General features: G+C 37.9%; 1 protein-coding gene and 1 long non-coding RNA gene across 15 annotated transcripts in view; one reads left to right on the forward strand and one right to left on the reverse strand.

Annotated features, from left to right (window-relative positions):
• LOC115213797 (B-cell CLL/lymphoma 9 protein) overlaps positions 1–24,478 on the reverse strand; it is a 765,484-nt gene that overhangs the window by 163,671 nt on the left and 577,335 nt on the right. The window lies entirely within an intron of this gene.
• LOC118764176 lies at positions 2,211–23,361 on the forward strand. Its single transcript, XR_004999960.1, has 3 exons — positions 2,211–2,221; positions 2,934–2,939; positions 23,280–23,361. It is a non-coding gene; the product is annotated as an uncharacterized LOC118764176 (long non-coding RNA).

Genomic DNA, 24,478 nt, shown 5'->3' on the forward strand with positions numbered 1-24,478 from the left:
TTATATTCTAGACTTCATGTTTTAGTTGTTGAAAATGTCTCAATTATATTAATTTGATATGTTAAACTGAAATAAAACATGTGAATTGAAATCCTCAGTCTTGGAGAAATATCAGAAAGAATGAGATCACTGCACTTTTATATTGTCTGATGTTCTGAAAGTTGGTAAACACAATGGTACTTGTAAGTCATAATCTTTTGAAAGGTTAATTATAATTAAATCTCATGAATGTTTAATTCAATACCTGATACATTTGCTATAGTCAGGTAGACCATTCCAAAGAGTTTCACAAACCTTGTGGCAAGCTCAGTAATGCAGTATTCTAAGTGCTAAAACCTACGATCTATGTGGATTACAAATATCAATCATGAACATTCTCAGACTGCATTTAGCCAATAATTTCAGAGAAATAGACACTGCCATGAGACATAGTGTGCATGTTTATGTGCGTGTCTGTGTATATATATATATATATATATATATATATATACACACACACACACAAGCAAAACGTCCCTCTCCTCGTCCAATGGACAGTGCTGAGTTGTCAAACATTTAAACCAAATTTTCACAAACCAGCTTGTCTGACCGTCTCATAAGCCTCCCCCTTTGAGAAACACTGATTTAACCTAAATTTGAGACACTAGCAAAAGAAGAAATAATGATAGACTTTTTTTTTCTATTCCAAGAAAAACGATTTTACAAATGCACATTCCCACAGCTACATCAATCGCATTCTCACCTGGAATTGATTTTTGCAATTTTTTCAAGACTTATACACGCCCTGATACCATCAGTATCTACATATCAAATTTGAGCACAATCGGATGGAGGATGCCCGAGATCCTATAAGACATACACACACACACAGAACAGATTTTATATAATATATATATATATATATATAATATATATATATATATGTAAATGTAAAAAAATACAAACTGGGATAAGAACGTGAAACATTTAGAAGACGATACAAAAAACACGGACGGGACATTCGAAGCCTTCAATCTTCAGTCAAGAACCGGATCATCTTCGCAATTTCGGCTGATTAATCACATATATATATGAAATCTGGGGTCTTTCTCAAGCCAGCATAAATAATCGGTGGTCTTTATCAAACCAGACTGCGATAATTATTTTTGTATAGATTTGCAAATAAAATCTAGATAAAAATATATGTCTGGGAGTGCGTATGTGTCTGGGGCTACTGGTTGTCCGACAGCAAAGGCCATTGTTCAGATACAGAAAACTGCGATCCTCACATTTTGCCCGACATGCTAATGTTTCTTATTTCTTTATTGCCCACAAGGGGCTAAACATAGAGGGGACAAACAAGGACAGACAAAGGGATTAGGTCAATTACATCAACCCCAGTACATAACTGGTGCCGAAAGGATGAAAGGCAAAGTCGACCTCGGCGGAATTTGAACTCAAATGTAACAGCAAATGAAACATCGCTAAGCATTTCACCCAGCTCGCTACCTTCAATTACTGTCACCTTTATTAATTACATATATGATGGACTCTCCCGTTGAAGACGACATATGAGAGTTCAGCTTTTGTTTACAATGATCCAATGTATGTGCTGTGCATCAGCTCACTCTCTCTCCATCGAATTGGCATTGTGTCCAAACATCAGATGCTGAAATGATTGCAGAGCAACATGAAATGAAGTGTTTTGCTCAAGAACACAATGTACCACCTGCAGGAATTGAACCAAAGATCTGTTAATTATGAGTGCAATACCCTAGCTACCAGGCCACATGCTTATTGGTTAGGGTGTTTACATTCACTCACGATATACATATATGTTTTATAAACAAACTTAGAAGCACCGAATGAGTTGGTATTTTATAGAAAATAAATTAAAAATCCCGAAAGCAGAATGGCCGTGAAAACAGCTTAGAAGAAAGTCTACAGAGTAATTTTGTTGTACCTTGGGAAGGTCATTGTGCCAATAATAGACTCATGTATTGTTTCTATTTCACTTCTCTTATTATTATTATTATTAGCCAGTTTGTTAACATTTAACCAGTTATCTAACTGACTTTGATTAATCATTCAATCAATTAATCAGCAATATTTACCGAAATCCTTTCATCATACTTTGCAACCTCATCAATGATATAACCCCTCTATTCCAGGTTTCTGTTAATAGGTTAAATGATAACCAATTGACTAACAATAAAAGAAGTGAAATAAAATCAGTGTGTGTGTTTACTGGCATAATGACCCTCCAAAAATATAATAAAATGTTTCATGGTTGGCATTAGGAAGGGCATCCAGCTGTAGAAACCATGCCAAATTAGACAGGAGTCTGGTGCAGCCTTCCAGCTTGCCAGCCCTGGACAATGGACATATGATGATGATGGTATGGGATCATCTCAAGATCATGCAATCCAAGGATAAAAATGAAATGTTCTAAGTTCTATAGAGTAAAATGAAATCCAAAATTCCAGAAAGAAAATCGGGAATATCTTTACCAGTTGAAAAATACAGCAAAATTAAAACTAAAAGACTGAACCACCTAAAGCAACATAACACAAGCCCAGTTTAAAAGAAATAAACTCAATTAAGATACAAAACCCTTCTTTTTCAAAATGAAAGCATTGTTTAAGTATAAAATTTAAGTGAATTTAATACAAAAGATTCTGTGAAATAAAAATTATCCCTACAAAATTTATTTAAAACGGCACCCAAAAACATTGCATTTATAGAATAGGGGGTTAAATTGAAAATTTTAATCTCAAAATTTACTTAACATCAAGTTCTTAGAAACAATTGCTTCTAGCAGGCCTTGCATAGAAGCACTTAATTCTGATTTGATTATTTTGAAATTAGTATCTGTGAAATTGGAAATTCTAATGCATTATATTACCGCTGCAAGCTGGCAGAACCATTAGCACATTGGGTGAAATGCTCAGCAGGATTTTGTCTGTCCTTACATTCCGAGTTCAAATTCCACCACAGTCGACTGCCTTTCATCCTATCAGGGCCGATAAAATAAGCACTGGTTGAACACTGGGGTTGATTGTAATTGACTTTGGTATGAGTATAAAAAAAAACTGCACCCCTCTACCAAGCCATGTTGAGCCAGTGCGACAGAGTAGGCTCACCTTCTTCTTCTTCTTCTTCTTACAGCATTCACCCGGGGTGGGTTGAGCTGGCTTCATTCATCCTCAATGCTGCATCTCTCGCAAACGCCGACCTGGCCTGGCGATTTGAGGCTAATGACTTCGTGATCTCCAACCACTCCTTATTCCAGCAGCGATATGAGGGCCTAGGTTGGGTTCCAGATCAGCCTTGACTGTCGTCAGCCAGGTTTTTCATTGTCCACTACTACATCGCTTTCCTTCAAATATTCCTCAGAGAAGGCTCACCAAACCAATATGATCTGAAGCTCAAATTCACAAACTCCACATCAGACCGTGGTTGGTGGAGAAATTATGCTGAGGCAATCCAATTCGATATTACTGTATTTAATGGCATACAAAGTCTAAGTTTTTAGCCCCACTTCCTCACTAAAAAATGCCTTAAAAAAAATAATAAAAGGAATAAAAGAATAGGCGCAGGAGTGGCTGTGTGGTAAGTAGCTTGCTAACCAACCACATGGTTCCGGGTTCAGTCCCACTGCGTGGCACCTTGGGCAAGTGTCTTCTGCTATAGCCCTGGGCCGACCAATGCCTTGAGAGTGGATTTGGTAGATGGAAACTGAAAGAAGCCCGTTGTATATATGTATATATATGTGTGTGTGCGTGTATGTTTGTGTGTCTGTGTTTGTCCCCCTAGCATTGCTTGACAACCGATGCTGGTGTGTTTACGTCCCCGTTACTTAGCGGTTCGGCAAAAGAGACTGATAGAATAAGTATTGGGCTTACAAAAGAATAAGTCCCGGGGTCGAGTTGCTCGATTAAAGGCGGTGCTCCAGCATGGCCGCAGTCAAGTGACTGAAACAAGTAAAAGAATAAAAGAAAGAATAAAAGAAAACAAAAACCACACCGAGTCCTATATGTGAAGTTATGCCTTTATTACAAGCTTTTTTCCCTGAATATGCATTGCAGAAATTTGCATGCATCTAATACGTTTGTGCATTTTTATGTTATCAAATGCAGTAAATTTTACCATTTAGCTGAAATCAGAATTGGTACATTTTTACCCACTTGAAGTCCAATTGACCTAGTAACTGATTCCAACTCCAACTTCAGAGCCATGGTAACTAGATGACGTTAGAGAAGGCAGTTATCAATAGAGTTGTCAACCACGTGGAAATAAACTAAACATCTTCAAGAATGATAAACAGAAGCTACTGTTTGGAAACTTTAGGTGAGCATGCATGCGTGCGTGCGTGCGTGTGTGTGTGTGTGTGTGCGTGCGTGCGTGCGTGTGTGTGTGTGTGTGTGTGTGTGTGTGTGTTGTGTGTGTGTGTGTGTTGCTATGATTGTTATTTTATACCTGTTTACCATGTTCACATGCATTGGCCTGCTTGTTAGGTTTCACGGCAATTCTCTTACTCATGTAGTGTATACATGTTCTCGGATACACTTACACACATTTATGTATACCTGCTTGTTATTAAGAAGCTCACAGAATCATAATTCCATTTCTATCTTCGACCACTGCCCTACATAGAAAGTAAACACCGTAAAACACGGACACACAGACACACATGAGAAATAATCAGATTGGGCAAAGTATTGACCAGCTATTAAACATAATGCTGTGCAGCTTTCTCGTTTTCCGACAGTTACTATGACGAGACAGCCTCAAATCATCTGTACCAACTGGTGAATAGGTAGCAGATGAACGTTAAATCAAAGCAGAGATGTCTCCAAACTATTATGGCACGAAAGGATTAGTTTAACAAACATACACAGCAGTGATATATGTGTGTGTATACACACACGGCAAGTTATAAATACAATTTAGCATTAAACTGAAGAATTACACCATCCCTTTTTTGCAGAGTTCTAATTTATTACACTTTTACAAGAGAAAGTGACAGTAATACATGGTTTACCACACAGGAGTGGCTGTGTGGTAAGTAGCTTGCTTACCAACCACATGGTTCCGGGTTCATTCCCACTGTGTGGCACCTTGGGCAAATGTCTTCTACTATAGCCTTGGGCTGACCAAAGCCTTGTGAGTGGATTTGGTAGACGGAAACTGAAAGAAGCCCGTCATATATATGTATGGAGATAAAGTGTACATTACCTCTCCGGTGGCAAATTGAACCGCAATCTCCTATGTAACACATGGGGACACTTACCACTACATATATATATATATATATATATATATATATATATATATATTATATATATATATATATATTCCTATCTAGGCACAAGGCCTGAAATTTTGGGGGAGGGACGCCAGTCAATTAGATCGACCTAAGTGGAATTTGAACTCAGAATGTAAAGACAGATGAAATACCTATTTCTTTACTACCCACAAGGGGCTAAACACAGAGAGGGCAAACAAGGACAGACAAACGGATTGAGCCGATTATATCGACCCCAGTTCGTAACTGGTACTTATTTAATCAACCCTGAAAGGATGAAAGGCAAAGTCGACCTTGGCGGAATTTGAACTCAGAACATAGTGGCACACGAAATACCTATTTCTTTACGACCCACAGGGGGCTAAACACAGAAAGGACAAACGGATTAAGTCGATTAAATCAACCTCGGTGTGTAACTGGTACTTATTTAATCGACCCCGAAAGGATGAAAGGCAAAGTCGACCTCGTTGGAATTTGAACTCAGAATGTGAAGACAGACGAAATACTGCTAAGCATTTCGCCCAGCGTGCTAGCGTTTCTGCCAGCTCACTAATATTACCAAGTCTGAACTCTTCTAAAACACTAATAAACCAACCATTGCCAGCACATACCGTTTCTGTTTTCCATCCCATTCTGGATTTTACCCTGAGATATATGTCAGTTTTATTAAGTAGTGAGCACACACTGTTCCCAAGCAGACAACCACTACCTCCACCTCCACCACCATAACCACTGCCATCTCCATCACCATTTGACAGTTATTCCACCACCTCACTGGGTAAATACTTGTTAAGAATTCGGTCTCAATCTTTTACAGCCATTAGGAATACAATATTCCCTGGCTGCCCAGTTTATAGAAAAGTATAACTTACTAACATCTTGATAAAATTCACTTTGCTGTAAACCAGGTTGTTTTCATGATAGAGAAGCAAATGTGGGTTAGTTTTAACAGGTTATATGTGTCAGCAAACAAAGGAACCACTACGTGGTGGCTCAGCTGCTAGAAACAGCAACCAAATGTCTTAAAAATCACACAACTTAGAATTAAAAAAAAAATAGCAGAACTCAATGGTCAATGCGAATCTAGCAGTATATACACACACGTGGAGACACAATGGCCCAATGGTTTGAGTAGTGGACCTGTGGTCAAAGGATCGCAGTTTCAATTCCCAGACCGGGCAGTGTGAGTGTTTATTGAGTGCAAACACCTAAAGCTCCAAGAGGCTCTGGCAGGGAGTGGTGGTGAACCCTGCTGTACTCTTTCACTACAACTTTCTCTCATTCTTTCTTCATGTTTCTGTTGTACATGTATTTCAAAGGGCCAGCTTTGTCACACTCTGTATCACACTGAATCTCCCCAAGAACTACATTAAGAGTACACGTGTCTGTGGAGTGCTCAGCCACTTGCATGGTAATTTCACGAGCAGGCTGCTCCATTGATTGGATCAACTGGAACCCTCATCATTGTAACTGACGGAGTGCCACGACGACACACACACACACACACACACACATATATCCCTAAATATACACATGTATTGCAATTTTTTCTGATTTTTTTTCAGATTCTTTATATATGCTAGGCTACTGATATTAAATTGATATTGATTAAATTTTCAATTTATCACCTTCGTTATTTAAATATATATATATATATATATGTTAAAGTTAAAAAAATATACAAACTGGGACAAGAACGTGAAACATTTAGAAGACGAAACAAAAAACACAGACGGGACATTCGAAGCCTTCAATTTCAGTCAAGAACCGGATCATCTTCGCAATTTCGGCTGATTAAATATATATATATATATATATATATATATATATATATGATTCAGGGATCTAAGTGTAAGAAGTGATGGTAGGTATAGAGAAGAAAAAGTGGGCAGTACAATATGATAAGCTAGCTAAGAAACATATATGTGTTAAATAGAACCTTGCATGGATTGTGAATATATGAATCACAGAGAGCATCAATCCTATTGCCAATTAGCTTTAAACCCTGGTATCCAAGGAACTGTAAATAGGACAAGACGTGTTTTTTCTACATAGAAGCAAAATGAAGCACCTGCAGTACATTTGAACTGACAATCCTTAAATAAGTAGTTTGATACCTTATCCCATCAGCCTTTTATCTTCCACTGATAAAAACGGAAATACTAAATCCTACCTACATAACTCTCTCTTTACTCTTTTACTCATTTACTTGTTTCAGTCATTTGACTGTGGCCATGCTGGAGCACCGCCTTTAGTCGAGCAAAGAAAATGGATATAGAGTGTTCGGTAGGTGCTGTTTGAAAAAGTTTGCGTCCATGGCAAGGTGAGAATCCTCAGGAAAATATTAGATAGTTGAAAAGAACAAAGTGGATGGCACTGCAGGTAGCAAGCCCATTACCCACACAAGATTCCAGAAGTTCTGACAAAATCCGAGTTAAAAGAATACAACAACAATAATGAGCATCATAGCCATGTATTGAGAGGAATTCCTTGGGGTTTAGAAAATTCACCTTTGGAAACATGGGTGTTTCGTTCAACATCCTAAAACAATCCTTATTCAGGGACGTTTTGAGTGGAATGGGCTACTCGACCAGAAGAAAATTCTAACTTGGGCCCCACCTGCAAGGTCATGTGCTGTTTATCTTGATATGAGATCACCATGCCGTGCATATATGGTTGTGATGCATGTGCCTCATGTACTCTTATCAGATGAGTAGTCATGATGGGTATACTGGGCTTCATATATTTTACTCCAGTGTCATTTTGATGGCATGCACTGCTCTCTCAATCAATAATAATAATTTTGATTTTGAGAAGAGTCAATAGAACTGGAGAGAGAAAGTTGACAGGAGCCATGGTCATTAGTTGTGACCCACCCCTGGTCAAAAGATATTGATATACAATGAGTCTGAGAAATATGATGATAATAACAATAATGCTTTTAGCAATAGGCACAAAGCCTGAAATCTGATGGGTAGGGGAAGTGTGGGTTAGTGCAGTGGTTCCCAAACATTTTTGGGGCTGCCCCCTCCTCCCAACACTCAAACCACATTCCTAGCACCATCCCCACTCATCACCACAAATATAGACCATTTTCAGCAGCAAATTATTCAAAACAACAGTATTTCACAAATAAAACTTAACCTAATCAACCCATTTTAAATTTTTTTCTTTTTTGGGTGGGTGGGTGGTTCTTTTGGGGGAGAGTCTTATCAATTCTCCATCATCCAGAAGGATTAGATCAATCAGTAGACCAGAGCCCAACATTTTTTTTTAAAGCATTTGCTCATTACAAGGTCCTTAGACCACTGAAAACATAAGAGCAACTAGAATAAAATGGACGCTGGACAGAAGTCAATAGGTGACAATGTATATTAAAAGACTTAAAAGACCGGAGGCCGTATTGAAGAGGAAGAACAAGACTGTGGAAGGGAATTCCCAAGTTCAGAGGTTTGAGGGAAGAAACTGGTTCTGTAAAATGCTTTACAACACTTAGGAGGATGCACAGTATACTGATGAGAACTGGATGCCCGAGAAACAAATTATATTTTTATCAACCTGGAAAGAAGGTATGGTACAGTTGACCACAACAGGATTTGAACTCAGAATGCAAGGCATTGGCAGAAACAGCTCAAGGCATTTTCTCTAGAGCTCTAACAATGCTGCCATTTAATTTTTCTTTCAGTTTATTTATTTTCATCTAATTGTTTCAGTCATTAGACTACGGCCATGCTGGGGCACCGCCTTGCATTTTTAGTCAAATGATTCAACCCCAGTACTTATATTTTAAAACCTGGTACTTATTCTATCAGTCTCTTTTGCTGAACTGCTAAGTTACTGGGATGCGAACACACCAGCACCAAATGTCAAGAAGTGGTGGTGGTGATGGTGAGACAAACACAGAGATTATATATATATATATATATATATATATCAAAAGGATGTGTTACAGTACCCATTCCACATACACAAAAACAGCCATACCAACAATCCAACATAGCCCCATCATCAGCTGCCTCATGGATATCATTATAGTTTCAACACCTGAGCAGTACCATTCAATCCAGCAGTGTCAACAGCACTAAGATAAGTGTTGTTTGGGAACTATATATATATATATATATATATATATATATATATACGACAAGCTTCTTTAAGTTTCTGTCTATCAAATCCACTCACAAGGTTTTTGGTCGGCCCGAGGATATAGAAGACGTTTGTCCAAGATGTCATGCAGTGGGACTGAACCTGGAGCCATGTGGTTGGGAAGCAAGCTTCTTAACATTTTATTCTTTTTGCTGTCCACTTTGCAGTTAAGTTATATCGTTCTCTACAAAATAAACACTAAACTAACACACACACGACTATATATATATATATATATAGGCACTGTGAACTAACCACTAGTCAAATGCCTGCAGTCAAAAAAAAAAAAAAGCAATGCCTCTTTCCTTCTCTTTCTAGCTCTAACTACTCATCTCTATGGGTGTATACTAAAGCTGTTTTGATTGGTTTGTCAATATCCTTGCAGCAAGTTAGCTAACTGGGGAGGAATAATATATATTAAAAGGAGAAAATGAAAAACGAAAAAAAAAAACGAAAAAACGGTCAGAAAGCTATAACTGTATTGATTACTAACCCATCAGTATTAGCAGCAGCATCAACAGCGCCATGAAGAACTATGATGACATTTTTTTGTGGTGGAGCATTAAGCTGCTAAGTGGATAATTTAGGGATCAACTGGCAGAAAAGATAAATCAAAACGAACAAAAATAACAAAATATTTTAAAAAATCGGATAGTAACTTTTAAATTAGTATGCACGGAATCTTTTTAAAAACATCTTTTTTTTATTATTATTTTTATTTTTTTCCCTCCCTCCTGGTTTTATTTCCATTGATTCTTCCATCTACTATTCCAGGGTGATAGGTTTGGTTTTTTTATAGTATTGCCAATAAAATGGAGTAATAAAAGACATCCAGTCAAAATTGAGAAAAAAGAGGTTGGCAGGAGGGAGGGAGGAGGGAGTAAGTTAACAAAACTTGGAAAGGATATTCTTGTTAGAAAAGAAAATGAAAAAAAAAATTGGAAAAAAAAAAAAAAAGAGAGAAAAAAAAATCTTCCAAAATTTCTCTTTCCAGCTTGAGATTATTATGAAAGAATTTCAGTCCCAAGACTACAGCCGATAATCAGTCGAAAACGTTGAATCAGTCGGAATCTGCAACAGTTATGGTGATTGGCTCAAGAGGTTTTTTGTACAATAAGCTTCATAGTATTACAAATGCACACACACACAGACACACATACACACACACGTAAGCATAACAGCAGACAATATCAAGAAAGTTTGTCTTATGCCCCTCTTGGGACACTGCTTTCTCACCTACAAAAAAACGCAATCCAGTTTTTCAACTGTATTGTGTATACAGAGAGTAATATAAACTTACAAGAAAATAATAATACTGTTTAGTAAATTATATTTAATATGTCATGGGTCATAAAATTACTGTAATGTAGATTTCTAGAAGATTGCACACACAAACACACACAAACACCCCCCTTCTATCTTATACACACACACACGCAGTGTGCTCATTAGCTCATACCTCAAAACATATGTAATATGTTTAGTGCAGCAAGTTTTCATAGTGTGTATGTTGACATACATACAGTAGGTGAAGTAGGTAGTATGTTGTAATATATAAATATACAGCAAAATATAAGGAAACTAGCACTGAGTGTATGTGTAAATTATGAAATGCAGTAATGGAAGAGAATATTATAAGCAATAACCAATCTCTCTCTCACACATACATATACACGGCACAGGTGTGGCTGTGTGGTTAAGACGGTTGCTTCCCAATCAACCATATGGTTTCAGGTTCAGCCCCACTGCATGGCACCTTGGGCAAATGTCTTCTGCTATAGAACCAGGCCAACCAAAGCTGTGTGAGTGGATTTGTTAAATAGTAACTGAAAGGCGGCAAGTTGGCAGAAACATTAGCACGCCGGGTGAAATGCTTAGTGATATTTCATCTGCCGTTACGTTCTGAGTTCAACTTTGCCTTTCATCCTTTCGGGGTCGATAAATTAAGTACTAGTTATGCACTGGGGGTCGATGTAATTGAATTAATCCCTTTGTCTGTCCTTGTTTGTCCCCTCTATGTTTAGCCCCTTGTGGACAATAAAGAAATAAGAAATTGAAAGAAGCTGATTGTGGGAGTGTGTGTGTGTGTGTGTGTGTGTGTATGTTTATGTGTTTATGTTTGTATTTTGTCTTCACATCATGTGATAGTTGTAAATGAGTGCCACTGTCATACAAGCAGTGTAATTTTCCAATATTCTATGAGAACATGTTTTATCATGGGGAAATATTCCCTTATTTGGAAAGAAGCGAGGGTTGGAAACAAGAAACACATCTGACCACCAAGCAAGCACAGAAAAGTTGATGCTAAAATGATGATCATACCCACTCACACACACGCAAAGGTACAAGTATGGACATGTGCATGACATGTTCACATGTCAAGCATGTGATTTTGGGGTTCAGTCCCACACTGTTGTATCTTGAAGCAGGTGGCTTTTATTAAAGTTAATCCAAACAAGAAAACACAAAAAAACACAACAACGCGAGAACGTGGAACAAATATAGTATTACTGGATGCTCAGGAAAGAAGGAGGGTTTAACGTTTCGAGCGGAGCTCTTCGTCGGAAACATAGAAGGAAAGATCCAGAGAAGGGAAGACAGAGGAAAAAAAATCGCTAACAGTACACACAAGGTCACATATTAAACCCTAACCTTAAGAGAGCTACGCTAAATTACTGGTGTCCGTACCCTGTGAAAAACATCTGTACCAGGCCACATAAAAAGCACCCAGCACACTCTGTAAAGTGGTTGGCATTAGGTAGGGCATCCAGTCAGAGAAACCGAGACAAATCAAACTGGAACCTGGTGCGGCTCTTGTCAAACTGACCAACCCATGCCATCATGGAAAACAAGCATTAAATAATGATGATGATATACAGTAATCCCTTGCCATATCATGGTTCACCTACCACGGTTTATTTAAGCTTACGTTGATTCCTCCGTGGTGTTGTTTTGCAGTTATAATAAAATAAAAATATACAAATTATAAAAGGAATTAAAAAAAAATATACAGTACAGCACAGTTTCAACTTTGTGGATTTTCACCTATCACAGGGGTTTTTGGAAAGTAACATAGTTCAGGGATTACTGTATATATATATCAAATGTATGTGGTTAAGAAGCTTGTTTCGTAACCATGCAGTTTTGGGGTTCAGTCACAATGGGCAGCACTGTGGGTGATTGCCACTAATTCCTGGTGAATTTGGTAAATGTCATTGTGTTTGTTCCCCCAACTGATGGACAACTGGTGTTGGCTTGTTTACCTAACTTAGCGGTTCAGCAAAAGATACTGATAGTATATGAGCCAGACTTTAAAAAAAACAGAGTTTTTAATTTCATTTGATATATATATATATATATATATATGTAAATAAAACATCATCATCATCGTTTAACATCCGTTTTCCATGCTAGCATGGGTAACCATTGAAGAAATTTAGTTGCACAAATCAACCCCAGCGCTTTTTTTTTATTAAGCCTAGTCTCTTTTGCCAAACTGCTAAGTTACAGGAACAAACACAGACGTACACACACACACACACACACAACAGGCCTCTTAAAGTTTCCATGTACCAAGTCCACTCACAAGGCTTTGGTCAGCCCAACGATATAGAAGACACTAGCCCAGGTAGCCATGCAGGATGGGACTGAACCCGGAACCATGCGGATGAGAAGCAAACTTCTTGCCACACGCAGCCACGCCTATAGCAAGCTGGTTTAGTTTTCTACATAACAGCACCCCCCCACCTAATTATAGCATATATATAGGTAAACCATCTACGAGCACAGCAACAGCAACAGTCGGATCAGTAAGCTGCAGAAGTAAGGTATGCTAACGGTGATATGTGCAAGAGAAGACATATGCAACACTTCAAGACAACTCTTCACAGAAAAAGAACGAGAGACAGAGAGAAAAGAAGAGGAAGACCAACATTTAAATATATCACAAGGAAGTAAGATACAACAACAGGAGCAAATTTCTGTATATGAAGTTAAATTTTAAAAATATCAAATAACTTTCTTCTTAACTGACTACTCCGCCCCACACCCACACCCCCTCCTCCTCCCAAGTTCATTTATGTTAAGAATTCGCTGCTTCTAAAAATAATATAAACATTTTTAACTAGTTAAGAGTTTGTTTTGGAGCGTATCACTAAAGCAATGCAGTTAGGGAAAGGAAAAAACTCAAGGTTATTAACAACAACGAAAACAACACATAGAGTGATGATAAAAGTTGATTTTCTTGGCCTAATTTACAAATATATACAATATATTATATATACATTATATTATATATACATCATCATCATCATCGTTTAACGTCCATTTTCCATGCTAGTGTGGGTTGGATGGTTCGACCGGGGTCTGGGAAGCCAGGAAGCTGCAGCGGGCTCCAGTTTGATCTGGCAGTGTTTCTACAGCTGGAAACCTTTCCTAACACCAACCACTCCATGAGTGTAGTTGGTGCTTTTTACGTGCCACCGACACATGTGTTTATTATATATATATGTCTGTGTGTGTGTGTGTGTGTGTGTGTGTGTGTGTGTGTGTGTGTGTGTGTGTGTGTGCATATATGTGTGTATATATATATCTCTGTAGAGATATATGGAAAGTGGACATTAAACAATGATATGTGTGTGTGCACACACACATATATAAACAGATTTGGATTGCCTATGTTCAGTTCACTGCAGGACACACACACACACACACATCATCATCGTTTAACATCCGCTTTCCATGCTAGCATGGGTTGGACGGTTCAACTGGGAGTCTGGGAATCCAGAAGGCTGCACCAGGCCCAGTCTGATCTGGCAGTGTTTCTACAGCTGGATGCCCTTCCTAACACCAACCACTCCATGAGTATAGTGGGTGCTTTTTACGTGCCACCCATCATCATCATCATCATCATCATCATCATCATTTAACGTCCGCTTTCCATGCTAGCATGGGTTGGACGGTTCAACTGGGGTCTGGGGAGCCCGAAAGCTGCACCAGTCCAGTCAGATCTGGCAGTGTTTCTACAGCTGGATGCCCTTCCTAACGCCAACCACTCCGAGAGTGTTTATATATATATGTATATATATATATATATATATATATATATATATATATGATTCAGGGATCTAAGTCTAAGAAGTGATGGTAGGTATAGAGAACAAAAAGTGGGCAGTACAATATGATAAGTTAGCTAACAAACATATATGTGTTAAATAGATCCTCGCATGGATTGTGAATATATGAATCACAGAGAGCATCAATCCTGTTGCCAATTAGCTTTAAACCCTGGTATCCAAGGAACTGTAACTAGGACAAAGTGTTTTTTCTACATGGAAACAAAATGAAGCACCTGCAGTACATTTGAACAGACAGCATGCCCTCTCCATCAACCACAGTCTGATGTACAGGCTGTGAATTTGAGCTTGAGACCCTACTTGTTTGATGAGCCTACCACACTTAAGTCGATGACATCGACCCCCCCCCCCAGTATTCAACTGTTACTTATCTCATTGACCCAAGAGGAATAAAGACAAAACTGACCTCAGTGGAATTTGGAATGTAGTGATGGATAAAATCTCGCCAAGCCCTCCACATGGCATGCTAACAATTACGCCAGCTTGCCACCAGATGTATGTGTGTGTGTGTGTGTAATGGGGGCTTTTCGGTTAGGTTGTTACATTCATGACAATAAGATTGTGGTTTTGATTTCTGGATTGGTTGACATGTGTTCTTGACCAAAACACTTCATTTCCCATTGCAAGATGGACCGGTGTACCACCCAGCTGAGGACTGTGCATGTCACAGAAACTGGGACCAGCCCTATGAGTCTAAATGACTCAGGGAAGGAGCTTTATACTTTTGTGTGTGTATCTATAGGTATGTGTGCATGTGTAAGTGCATATGTGTATATGCGTATGTGTGTATTCATGTATGTATATGTGTATTTATTTATATGCATGTATATATCTATATACATATATGTGTGTGTATTTGTATGTATGAATATACAAGTGTGTTTGTATATGTATATCTATGTGTATTTGTATGTGTATGTGTGTATATATATAGGCAGACAGACAGATAGATAGATCATCATCATCATCGAATATACAAGTGTGTTTGTATATGTATATCTATGTGTATTTGTATGTGTATGTGTGTATATATATAGACAGACAGACAGATAGTAGATCATCATCATCATCGTTTAACGTTGATGATGATGATGATGATGATCTATCTATCTGTCTGTCTGTCTATATATATACACACATACACATACAAATACACATAGATATACATATACAAACACACTTGTATATTCATACATACAAATACACACACATATATTTATTTATATTAAGGGCATTACTATACATAAATGCCTCATGCTAGGAGGGACTCTTAAAAGTCAAAACTACCGTAATAAACACATTGTATTATGGTAGTTTTGACTTTTATTATGGTAGACTTTAAGAATCTCTCCTAGCGTGAGGCATTTATGTATAGTAATGCCCTTAATATAAATAAATATATTTAAAGGGAAAAATAAATAAATTTTTCCTTTATCAAGTTTTTCACACTAACTACTTGATAATTTTTTTTATAATGATTTTATCCTATTTTTAAATTGTATATAGATAGATAGATAGATAGTTGTTCAAGCATGTAGATAATAATAATAAAAAAATCAAGCAAACACACACAAAAAAAAACAACACTCCTAATGAATGAATCATAGCTAAAAACTTTTACTAAGAGGTGTAACAGAACAGTTAAGTAGGGCACACAATTGCTGCGTACAACACATTACAATGCTATGTAATGATGAAACTAAATCTATTTACACTGCAACACTGAAGGTCTCTGTGTTTCATTTCCGTCCCCACCACAATGAAATGCGATCTTCGAAAAGTTGTTTTTAAGATTTACACAGACAATTTTTTTTTTTTTTTTGAGGTACCAGATGTAAAAATTCTAAACTGAAATTTTGAAATGAAATGTAACAGAGAAGGAATAAATTTTAAAATTACTGAATATTGATTTTTACTGGGCAATCTCATGGCTTGGAGTTCAGTTCCACATTGTGGCATTCTTGGCCAAACTGTTTTCTATTCTAGTAGCAGGCCAGCTGAAGCTTTGTGCGTGAATTTAGTAGATGGAAACTGTAAAGAAGCCATATATATATTTGTGTGTGTGTGTGTGTGTTGGCCACATTAATCAGTAAATATCTCTAAGTTTAGCATTTGATAAATTGACTAAAACCCTTCAAAGTGGTGCTCTAGCATGGCCACAGTTTAATGACTGAAATTAGTAAAGAATACAAAAGCAAAAAAAAAACTAAGTTAGTATAGAATATATATATATATATATATATATATATATATATATATATAAGCAATCAATGCTGCTGTTGTGGTAACTTAGCATTTGAGTATGGAAATGTCAAACGGACGACTTTTAAAAAGAGATAAATTCAAGAGGTTGACCTTGGTGGGATCTGAACTCAGAGCAGAGTCAGAACAAATGTTACAAGGAAATCTAACCAACACTCTAATAAGTCTGCCAATTCAGTACCTTTTCTGCTATAATATAAAGTAAGATAGATACAATTTAACTACCCTGTTCAACCCAGTTAAATTGCATGTGAATGCTGAATTTTTGTTCATACTCACAATAGCATACACACACACGTGTGTGTGTATATATATATATATCATCATCATTGTTGTTTAAAATCTATCTTCCATGCATGTATGGGTAGGATGGTTGAATGGAGCCGGCCAGGTAGCAAAACTACCCTTGGCTACTCTATCCATGTGAGCAGGGTTTGTGGGTTGGATTTTGATTACTCAAGGAAGGTTTGTATATATATATATATATATATATACAAAATGTGACCTCGTGCATACCGTTGGCGATTTTTTTTCCTCTGTCTTCCCTTCTCGGGATCTTTCCTTCTCCTATGTTTCCGACGAAGAGCTCCACGTGAAACGTTAAACCCTCCTTCTTCCCTTCTTTCCTGAGCATCCAATAATACTATATTTGTTCCACGTCCTCGCGTTGTTGTGTTTTTTTGTGTTTTCTTGTTTCAATTAACTTTATATACATATATATAGTATATATAACTTACTTTGCAACATCACTAGCACAGGTGGCACGAAAAAGCATCTGGTAAACACTGTAAGGTGATTGGTATTAGGAAGGGCATCAAGCCATATAAAACAAGCAAAAGATGACACAGGAGTTCAGCACAGCCTTGTGGCTTCCTGGATACTGTCAAACCATCTAATCCACATGCCAGCATGGAATATAGACGTTAAATGATGACGATGTATAAATATACATAAGCATAGGAGTGGCTGTGTGGTAAGTAGCTTGCTTACGAACCACATCGTTCCGGGTTAGTCCCACTGTGTGGCACCTTGGGCAAGTGTCTTCTACTATAGCCTCGGGCCGACCAAAGCCTCGTGAGTGGATTTGGTAGACGGAAACTGAAAGAAGCCCGTTGTATATATGTGTGTGTATATGTATGTATGTATGTGTGTATATATGTTTGTGTGTCTGTGTTTGTCCCCCACAACATCACTTGACAACCGATGCTGGTGTGCTTACGTCCCCCATAACTCAGCGGTTCGGCAAAAGAGACTGATAGAATAAGTACTAGGCTTACAAAGAATAAGTCCTGGGTCGATTTGTTCGACTAAAGGCGGTGCTCCAGCAAGGTCACAACCAAATGACTGAAACAAGTAAAAGAGTAGAGCATATATTTATTTATATACATGCGAGTCTCTAAGTCTGTGAGTATGTGTGTAAACACAATAAAACACATAGGTTTATCTGTTTACAATGTTCCAGTATATATACATATATATACATACACACACACACACATATATATATATATATATTCAAGCTGATACACATCGCCACAAGCTTTACCTTACCCAAATGATTAACCTTGTTTACTATTCTAATTATTTTAATATTTCCCTCCCTCCATTATGTTCAACATTTGCAGAGAATTGTTTGAACAAGTATTTTATAGCAGCAGGCCTTTCCTATGCTAACTTACTCGAGTGAAAGTTAAGGTAGTGACTGTAATGTCCGTACATGTGTGTGTGTGTGTGTGTGTACTTTCTATATTGGTATGAGAGAGACTGCTGTCAGCATATTGCTTTCCTGTGTAAATATAGGCGCAGGTAGGAATATGAATGAGTAACCGGTTATTATTATTATTATTATTTGTCTAGACCTTACTTAAATGTTTACACGCATTATATACTTTTATATGCATTTCAGCCCTATGGCCGCGGCCATGCGGGAGCACTGTCAGTGATCATATGCGGGTAGATTTTTTAAGTTCTTTTTAAACGATTATGGCACAGGTGTGTCTGTGTGGGTTAAAAAGTTCGCTTCTCAACCACATGGTTCCCAGTTCAATCCCACACCTTGAACAAGTGTCTTTATGGCACAGGTGTGTCGGTGTGGTGAAAAAGTTGCTTCTCAACCACATGGTTCCCAGTTCAATCCCACACCGTGGCACCTTGAGCAAGTGTCTTTATGGCACAGGTGTGTCGGTGTGGTGAAAAAGTTCGCTTCTCCACCACATGGTTCCCAGTTCAGTCCCACACCATGGCACATTGAGCAAGTGTCTTTATGGCACAGGTGTGTCGGTGTGGTGAAAAAGTTTGCTTCTCAACCACATGGTTCCCAGTTCAGTCCCACACCATGGCACCTTGGGCAAGTGTCTTTTACTATAACCCCGGGCTGATTAAAGCCTTGTGAGTTGATTTGGTACACAAAAACTAAAAGAAGCCCATTGTGTGTGTATGTGTTTGCTTTTGTGTCTGTTTGCTCCTCCGCCATCATTTGAAAACCGGTGTTGGTGTGTTTATGTCCCTTGTAACTTAGCAGTTCCATAAAGCAGCAGGCTTAAAAAAGAAAATAAGTACGGAGATCGAATCATTCAGCTAATTCCTCAAGGAGGTGCCCCAGTACGGCCACAGTCCAATGAGAGAAACAAGAGACGTGTGTGTCTGTCTGTCCGTCCGTCCCCATCCCTGTCCCACCATTGCTTGACAATCAATGTTAGTTTCTTTCCATGTCTGTAACTTATTGGTTCAGCACGGTGGGCGAAATGCTTAGCAGTATTTCATCTGCCTTTACGTTCTGAGTTCAAATTCCACCAAGGTTGATTTTGCCTTTTATCCTTTTGAGGTCGATAAATTAAGTACCAGTTGCATACTGGGTCGATCTAAAATTCCCCGCCTTGCGTCTAGAGTAGAAAAGATTATTTTTTTATAATTTGTATGTATTTATTTTATTATATATAAACGCAAATCAACACCACGGAGGAATTGACATAAGCTTAGATAATAAACTGTGATAGGTGAACCACAATATGCCGAAGAATTACTGTACTTGAAATCCCACTCAAAATATATCAAGGTAATTTATCATCATCATCATCATCATTTTTAACATCTATTTTCCATACTGGCATGGGTTGGACAATTTCTCTGGAAACTGGCAAGCCGGGGAGCTGCATGTGCTTCTTAAGGCCAACCACTCCAAGACTCTCTCTTTTCTCTCTCTTTTACTTGTTTCAGTCATTTGACTGTGGCCATGCTGGAGCACCGCCTTTTTTAGTCGAGCAAATCGACCCCAGGACTTATTCTTTGTAAGCCTAGTACTTATTCTATCGGCCACTTTTGCCGAACCGCTAAGTAACGGGGGCATAAACATACCAGCATTGGTTGTCAAGCGATGTTGGTGGGACAAACACAGACACACACACACATATATATATATGTACGACAGGCTTCTTTCAGTTTCTGTCTAACAAATCCACTCACAAGGCTTTGGTCGGCCCGAGGCTATAGTAGAAGACACTTGCCCAAGGTGCCACGCGGTGGGACTGAACCCGGAACCGTGTGGTTGGTAAGCAAGCTACTTACCACACAGCCACTCCTGTAGTGGGATTATTTAATAAAAGTCTGAAAATGCATTCTGGTTTCAAACACACTGTCAACAGATGTGAAAATATACTGCTATCGAAGGCCCCGTCGCAAACCGAGATCTCTGCAAATTACATCATGAACTGCACCACCACTGAAGGTTAATTTTATTAACTCTAACGCTTACGCATATTCCAGCAAACACTACATTAGATTAAGCTAACCAAGAACTAAGAAGTGAGGAAGGACAGGAAAATAAAGATGGATAAAAGAGCAGGTATAACAAGCTTTTTTTTAATATATTTTTGGTTTCTTTTTGTTTTGATAGCTGACTCACGCCAGTTAACAGGTAACAACAAACTATTGTAATGGTAGTTATAATGTTATACACAGTTAAACAGTAAATTCAGCTTATAACAGAACTGAAATCACCAATGGTTCACGCTAATATTATACAACATTTATAAATATATAGCAACTGTTAAGCCTAATGCAATCAGCTAAATAACTAGTTTTACCACACAGTTGATGAGGAGAAATATATATATACATACATATATAGAGATATATTATATATATATATATACACACACACACATACCTCTTTTCCATCAATTGCAAATTTTTCAACAGTAACACAATTGATTTTACCTATCTATCTCTATCAACACTATGGACTTCTTTTCTACCTCATCATAGTGTGACCCTATCTACATCTGAACTGTTAGGAAATGTTCACATTCTGGACTTTTCCTGGTTTATATATATATGAGAGGGAGAGAGAGAGAGAGATAGATTTTTATATATATATATATATATATATATATATATATATATATATATATATACACATACCTCTTTTCTATCAATTCAAATTTGAAAACTCCACTAGATTGGACGAAAGCGCTAATATATGATATATGATTTATAAAAACATGTAACGTACTAATAAATATCTGTAAATATAAAACCATCCAGATTTCTGAGTACCTCATTTCTTCTAATATATAATACCTGTACATCATCTCCAAACCTTTTAATATATATATATATACATATATACACACACAGATAAACACATAATATAAATATGTGTTAAACTGATTTGATACTTGGAGAGTACCTGCTTATGCATTTGTTTATAAATTATCATGGTCCAACAATTTTCACACACACACAAACACACACACACAGAGTGAGTGAGTGTGGGTGGCAAGAGATGTACTATTAACAAAGTTTTCAGTGGCTACTGAGTCAATGGGGTACCTGGAAAACAAGTGAGGATGTTAACAATTGATCATCTGTCACTGGTGTTGTGTTGCACCCTTAATCACATCAACCTACCTCTAAGTAGATACTGTATGTGGTTTTGATTCCTCCTATGAGCACCAGCTACACTTCTTTGTTTTAGATAAAGAACACCTGCCCTTCTTACGTGTGTTCAAAGAAGAAAGTCATAAGGTGTGGTCGATCCTTGAGGACTATCTGCCAATCAGTAATACCTTTCAATAAAATGAGGCACATTAGACTCTCCTTACCTAGTTATACTGCATAGTACCATCGTGGCCTGCAGGGTACTTCTTTTTCATCTACTCAAAACATTACTTATTCTATAGACAAAAGTAGGAACTGGCAAGGAAACTCACATATGCATAGGTGAAGTAGTTCTATGATTAAGAACTTGCACAAGTCAGACGTATTTGTTGAGGCAGGCTTTTCACAACTGGATGCTTTTCCTATGACCAGACATGTTTTCACAGAAGATTGGAAGCAAAGGACACCACTAGCACAACAGTGACTCATCTACAACTATCTCATATTATCAAGGCAAGGAGACTGTAACACACACACACACACACACATTTATGAAGTGGTACTAAAAAATTCTCCATAGGAGGATCGGTTAATTATGATTTTATTCAACATATTTCCCTCTCAGATTCACACTTATTGCAGTGGCCCTTCAGTTTTTCTAAGTACTGTAGAAGAACTTGAAAGGTTGGGCATACAACCAGGCCTTTCACGATACCCTTAAAACCAGGAACTTTTCGGCATCCCCTCACATACACCCATGACAGGTTTCTTTCAGTTTTTGTCAAGCACATCCACTCACAAGTATTTGGTAGCCCCCAACACCACCACCACCACCACTAACTGGCTCCTGTGCCAGTGGCACGTTAAAAGCATCATCCGAATGTGGTTGATGCCAGTGCCACCTAACTTGCTCTCGTGCCAGTGGCACATAAAAAGCACCCACTATACTCTTGGAGGGGTTGGCGTTAGGAAGGGCATCCAGCTGTAGAAACCTTGCCAGATTAGATTGGAGCCTGGCGCAGCCTACTGGCTTGCCAGTCCGCAGTCAAACCATCCAACCCATGCCAGCAAGCAAAACAGATGTTAAACGATGATGATGATGATATTGTATAAAAACTTGTGTATATGCATGTGTTTATTTATGCATTTAACACAAGACAGTTAAAAAAGAAAAAAAAGGGTTGTGTCTAAAACATGAACTTCTATATAATATGATTGACAAAAACCCTTAAAGAGGGCACATCAGTAAGGCAGCAGCCCAATAAGTGAAACTAATACAAAAAATACATAGATATTGATGGTACACACAAACTACATTATCACCTCTTCCCTATCACCACACTAAAAGCATAATGTCTAGGAAATCAAAATAGAGGGGTTGGACAAACACTTTTGGCATCAGTCATAGTAGGGGGCCAAACAGTACATTCCACTATTCTGCAGGCCTTCTCTACGAACTTCACACATTCTATCCACAATTGTGCTTTCCACAGCTGGTTTGCTTTGGTTTTGGAATGCCAACATGATCTTAGGCCGTACGTCTCAAAATGTCAACCCTTAGCATGCTGAAGGTACACTGTAGCTGCAGGTACACTGTGTTGCATTGAGAGGGGAGAAAACTTGTATGGTGACATGATTCACCTTCAGAGTGCTAAAGGTTAAATAATTCAGTAGTTTTAGTGACTGAAGTTCCCACAATCTGAGCTCTGACTTATTTAAATATATGTAGAGAAAAACGAAATGAAACTATACTGAAATGTACAATGTATACATAATACTTATGTATACATATATATCTGAAAGAAGCGGCCCAGGATAGAACTGACTGGAGGACACTGATCCAACGAGTGACCGAGAGTCGACTTCGATTGAGCGGATAGAGAGAGAAACATATATACTAAATAGAACAGTTCTGAACTTATAACAAACAGAGAGGAGTGCTTCAATTATTTTGTCCAACCCCTGTATATCAATATTTGTGAACACCAGCATGACAAGCTGGTATTAACTGATCTCAGGCTCAAATTCAGGTATGTTTTAATGCACTATCTTTAAGCCAGATCGTGGACGGACATCCAATGGCTGCTGGGTGGGGATATTTTCAAGACTTAAATACAACGAACTCGCTAATCAGAAAGTAGCAACAAATATATACAAGAGACAAAAACAAATGCGGAAACGAAATGAAACTGGACTAACCAGTTTACAGGAGAAATGGATGTAATTGGCTTGTAGATGATACGGATGGTGTTCGCTTCGATAAAATAACAGAAGGATGAGATAATTAGAAATGCTTTCTCTATGCTTTCTGTTTTGAGAAGAGAGGAGTCTGCTTCATAAAGATTTAAACCCAAAGGCTAGCCATTTCTACCTGAAATACCCTATAACCACAATACATGTCCTGTTTAATAAATAACTTAAAACTGGAAATATTGATTTGTTTTTTCGCTAAATACAGGTAAGCTCATGCATCAAACCATGCAAATTAATATTTTTCTTGTTTTTTTTTTTTTAATTACCAATCTTAGTGAGTGAGAGTCAAGCCAGGTCAACAGTATGGATATATGAACAGAGTGAAATGCTGTGCTAGTTATAGTGACACACATACATATTAGAAAATAAAGAAATTTTTTTAACCATAGCCTTGTGAGTGGATCTGGTACACAGAAACTGAAAGAAGCCCGTTGTATATGTGTGTGCCTGTCTGTCACCCACTACTGTTTGATAACCGATGCTGGTGTGTTTACATCCCCATAACTTAGCAGTTCAG

This window comes from Octopus sinensis, linkage group LG7 (assembly GCF_006345805.1).
Source record: "Octopus sinensis linkage group LG7, ASM634580v1, whole genome shotgun sequence".
NCBI classification, from domain to species: domain Eukaryota; kingdom Metazoa; phylum Mollusca; class Cephalopoda; order Octopoda; family Octopodidae; genus Octopus; species Octopus sinensis.